Source organism: Falco naumanni, chromosome W, assembly GCF_017639655.2.
Source record: "Falco naumanni isolate bFalNau1 chromosome W, bFalNau1.pat, whole genome shotgun sequence".
Taxonomy (NCBI): domain Eukaryota; kingdom Metazoa; phylum Chordata; class Aves; order Falconiformes; family Falconidae; genus Falco; species Falco naumanni.
Genome location: NC_054079.1, coordinates 14,626,450 through 14,632,096, shown reverse-complemented (window position 1 = coordinate 14,632,096; position 5,647 = coordinate 14,626,450).

The window sequence follows — 5,647 nt, the reverse complement described above, 5'->3', positions numbered from 1 at the left end:
CACTTCAAGAATAGTTTAAAAGAATGGTGATCTTATGTCCTGGTTTCAGCTGGGATAGTGTTAATTTTCTTCCTAGTAGCTGGCAGAGTGCTGTGATTTTGAATTTAGTATGAGAATAATGTTGATAACACACTGAAGATTTTAGTTGTTGCTAAGAAGTGCTTGCCCTAAGACAAGGACTTTTCAAGTTTCCCATGCTCTGCCAGTGAGCAGGTGCACAAGAAGCTGGGAGGGAGCAGAGCCAGGACAGCTGACCTGAACTAGCCAAAGGGATATTCCATACCGTAGGACATCATGCTCAGTATATAAAATGGGGGGAGTTGGCTGGGGGCCGCTGTTCACTGCTCGGGGACTGGCTGGGCATCAGTCAGCGAATGGTGAGCAATTGTATTCTGCAACACTTGGGTTTTTTGGGTTTTCTTTCTCTCTCTTTTTTTTCTTTTTTTTTTTCATTGCAATTATTATTATATTTTAGTTTATTTCAATTATTTAATTGTTCTTATTTCAACCCACAGGTTTTACCTTTTTTCTGATTCTCTTCCCCATCCAACCTGGGTGTGTGTGAGCAAGTGGCTTCATGGTACTTTGTTGCTGGCTGGAGTTTAAGCTCGACAATTTAGGACTCTAATTGTGAAACTCTACCATTCATCCTCTTTTAAATCAATATAAAATTACTAGATAGATTTTAACTGTAGAATTTAACCACCTGAAATGCATCAGTTTCTCTTTTGGGGAACTATTCAGAAAATAAAAAAAATGCTAATACTCTGCTTCTTTGCCTCTTTTAGATAGCCTCATGGTTTTCTCTGCCTACAACTGAATTTATTGCTACTTTCAGATTTATTCTTAGTTTGCTGTGCTTCACAGTAGAGGTAACTAGTTTAAAATCTACGTATTTCCTGTAATTCTTTAAATCTTGTAAATGTGCTTGTAACTATAGACTTAATGCTTACTTTTTCTGCTGAGAAATTTCTGAAAGCAAAATAGTTTAATCACCGTGCCTTGATGTTGCCGGTGAATGGTTGTAATACTGTCTTATACAGTGTAGTCTAATGAAAAATTAGTGTGTGGTGTTTAGATAATATGAATAGAAAATACCTGTCTATATTTTCTGTTGTTGCAGATGGAGTGATGCACTTCAATCGTAAGAGAGAAGCAGCAATATGTTTATTGGTATAAAACAGACATTTAACAAAGTTTGATAGTAAATTTGTCAATGGTTTAACAAGATCCAATGGCAAGGTACACTTGATTATTTACTGCACAGAGGACAGGGTCAGACAAAACTGTTGAGACCCTCCCATTGAGTCATCAGGTTCAGAAAGGACCCCCTTGAGTTCTAAACTTCTCAGAGGGGAGTTTAGGTGTGGCTGGATCCAGACTTAGTCCCAAACTTGGTCAATGGTTTATTTTTAAAGGATTATATGTGCACAATCAATTCTTTATACCTGTGGGAAAACCACCTTGAGGGGGGGGGGGGGGGGGAATTAGAGAAAATTGGGTCCTAATAGAAGCACAGTATTACAGAAAGCTTTTTAGGGTAAAATGCAGCTATCACCTTCAGGATGGTTGGCATGCATGGAATCTACATCACCACAGTTCCCTAAGCAACACATCCTGCCAGCTCATCACATGCTGATAGGAGTGGCAGAGGATGGAGCGGAGACACCATGGCCATGCTCTGTCGTGCTCCCTGCAGGAATGGGAACTTGATGGCACCACACAGCTCATAAGCTGCATACCAGTTGTCACATGAAGAATCCATGAGATGTCTGTGGCTGAGCCAACCATTATGGCAAAATGACTTTCCTCAGATGAAATAATCTCATTGTAATACTAACACACACCTCCATCTCAAAGTTACAAGTTCCACCTAAATGTGATGGAAATGGACTAGTCTTGGACTTAAATAAGTCCAGATTGGGGGGGGGAAACTGTTGTCAAAACTCCTAGATTACCCAACTCTGATTTAATGTTCACAAAGCTAGGTCAAGCTGACCCACTCTAAAGTTGTTATGAATGAAGGGACCTCTAATCAAGGGAGTCAGCCTTGGGGAGCGTAAGAAACAAAGAACAGATAGTGAAAAGAACACCATTATCTAAATTACACAGAAAGAAGCCTTCAAGTGAGGAAAGTTCTGGCTATGAGAGGCAACAGGATGATAAGGTGTTGCAATCCACTGACATCAACAGAAAATTAGTTGAAAATAGGGCAAAGATAATTGTGGTAGTGGGAGATTGTGACCTCCAACTCAAATAGCCCCCCCCAAAAGAGGGCAAAATCCCGCTTGAGGAGCATGCGTAGCAGAGAACTTCAGTAGTGCTATCTGAGGATGCGTACTAATTTGCATTAGAAGCAAGAAACTTGTAACCAGTCCTGTGTATGATGAATGAATATGCAGTATACTATGAAGTATAAAAAGTGGACAGATGAGGGGAGAAGTTAGGGAAGACTCCATCGTAAATTCTAGGATCAATTGACAGGCTGAACCTGTCTTCTCCCCCACAGGAACACCTATTGGGTAAGAACTTTATCTTATGCATGATAAATAACTAACTCATTCTAGCTGTTATTAGTGACTATAGTTTGGTTGTGTATCACTTCAAGTTTGTTTTTGCAGACAGTCCCTATCACCGGCAATCACGAACCTTGAATTATCATGATTTTATATTAATAAAGAGTGTTATTCCATAAACTGTTAGTGTTAATCCTTTGTGGGTGCTAGGAGTCACTGACAGCAGGTAACATATTCAAATAAAGTGGGAAGACCCACTGAGGGGTCCCTCTGATGCTGTTGGCGTGTTTCCCTGAACAAGGCAGTCAAATCACCCTCCAATCCAGTGGGACTGTTCAGTGAAGTGTCCCTGTGATGGGACACTGACAGACTGGTCAGGCACAGGGTCTCGGCTTTCCTGGGGCGCCGACAGACAGATCAAACACCCGGGATCGAGAAACTCCATTTCCCCCCCCCCCCTCCCCCCCCCCCCCCCCCCTTTTTACGTGACGGTATCACTTAGCTAAGATTTCAAAGTTTAGTATGCTATTAATCACTTGCCGAGAATCTGATGTGTCAAGGAGTCTCAACCTGGAGAAGTAACCTTGAGAGGCATCCCTACTCAAGGGGAGATCCTGGTGTGCAGCCCACTGCCGTGCAGGAGACCTCAATGGGCCCTGGGCCTGTTATTTATGTTATTTATGCTATTTATGTTATTTATGTTATTTATGGAGTAAGATAATTGACTCATAGTCATACCGACTATGGAAGTTAGTTTCTTTCAAAATTGGCTTGAGTCAGACCTTGAGCAGCGGTGTGGTTAGGTGGGCAAATTGTTCAAATTAGCCCTTGGCTATTGTGTTGTATTCTGTCTCCCCTGAATTCACTTTGAGTTGGATACAGCCATCATGACCAGACACATCCATTTTGACCGCCACTGGTGGTTATCACAAGCTATGTTACAGAAATAAAGGTCAGGATTGGGGGGGGAACACACTGCCACAGCTGTCTTTTTAAGTGGTTTTCCTTCTTTTAAAATGTTCTCAGATTACTGTGGTTCTCGATAGTGTAGCACTATTGTTTTGAGAGTCTTGATCCAAGTTGCTAGTCAAGATACTGCATTGTTGAAACCAGCTGAAGAACAACTGAAGCAGTGGGAGACACAACTAGGCTTTTATTAAGTCATGTTGATAAGATACAGTTGAAAAGTGCAATTATGTAAATTTTGAGTAATTTTGAATGTGGCTTTCTAGAATACTGTTAAGCCAAGACCTCTGGCTGAGAGAAGCTTTGAGCTTGCATATACCAAGGCAGTAACCACCTTTTCTTTACTGTGGAGGTGATGCATTCTGACATGTTTTTGTAGAAGAAAAGTTTTCCCTGCTTTTCATTGTACTGTTTGATACACAGCTGGGATTGCTTTCCTTGTCAGCAGAGATTCCCAAGGAGATTAGCTGACTGGGCTGGTAGTAAGGTTCCTGGAATGGGAAAGATTGAATACTTTTAAACGTACTACCAATGTTGGTGAAATAGATGCATTAATATGGTGAAAGGTGATGAAAACATAGTCAAAGGAGACTCAATGGTTTCAGAGGAGACACTCAGAAGTTAACAGTGTTGTTATACTCTGATTCCTATGTGCATGTGTTTATAGTAGTCTTAAAAAACATACAGATAAACTGCTTTTCCTACAAACATCTGTCTTTAGTGCACAGGATGAATGACTCAGAATTGTGGAGTGACATGCTCTGTTTTCTGTAGACTCTCTTTGATTTATTTGAAAAGTTGAAGGTGAGTCAGGGGATTTAGGGAAAGAGGGGGGGGAATCTGACTTTTGAGCTGTCTAATTGTGTTTTACCCACTGCCTTTGTCATAAATGTTTCTGTGGTGATAAACAATCTTGATAGAAAACAGCAGGAATAGCCACTGACTGGGCATTCTTTATGTTCTGGATGTTTGCTGTAAGACCTTATAGCTCAGGTTGTAGAGAAGTTGAGCATTCACAGCTGTAACTTAAGTTGATGGGAGTCAGTTTTAAATTTAAGGGCTAAAAATGCAGAGTTTAAAAGGATCAAATTATGTTAATTCTATTAATGTGGTCAAATAGACCTGTTTGAGGACACATCAGCCTTTCTTCACATGTGAAATATAAACAGTAATCTTCCAAACTATATAGAAGTAGAGAATCTCTGCTTCTTTGTTGAACTCAATTATGACAGGCAGACTGCCTGGGAGAGCAGATATTTGGCGCCTTCTTGGTGGAGCAGAAAAGGGTGGGGGGAAGCAGATTGTAGTGGGTTGACCCTGGCTGGATGCCAGGTGCCCACCAAGCTGTTCTATCACTTCCCCTCCTCAGCTGGACAGGGGAGAGAAAATATAATGAAAGTCTCATGGGTCAAGATAGGACAGGGATAGATCACTCACCAAGTACCGTCACAGGCAAAACAAGCTCAACTTGGGGAAATTAATTTAATTTATTGCCAATTAACAATAGAGTAGAATAATGAGAACATAAAATCAAATCTTATGGGAGAAGCTTCTAGCAGCTTCTCACAGAAACCATCCCTGTAGCCCTCCTGCTACCAAAACCTTGCCATGCAAACCCAATACACAGATTATTATAAATGGAGAGATGGTAAGATGATTAGTATCTATGTGATAGGGAAAGCAATACATTTTCTTACGGTCAAATACATTTACCTCTCCTGGGATGACCAGGATAGAGAAAACTATAATGCACTGTGAAACATGCATCTTAGAATTTAGATTTTAATATCTAGTGGAGTTCTTAACATTAGTTTCTGTGCTTCTCTTTTGAAGAACAGAGCTGAAAAGTCAGAGATACAATGGTGGTTTTTGAAAGGCAACCTTTGTACTTTATCAGTTGTATCGGTTTGTGTATTGTTTAGCTTCACTCCTGTAATTTCTACAACACCATTGGTGTGTTATGAAATACTTTTTTGTGTGTGTGAAGTTCATATATGGACATGCTGGTTCTTGTGTAGATACCTTTGTGCATATGGGTTTGCATGGAAAGGTTTTGGTAGCAGGGGATGGACTGCAGGGGTGGCTTTTGTGAGAAGACGCTAAAATCTTCCCCCATGTCTGATAAAGCCAGTGCCAGCCGGCTCCAAGATGGACCCACTGCTGGC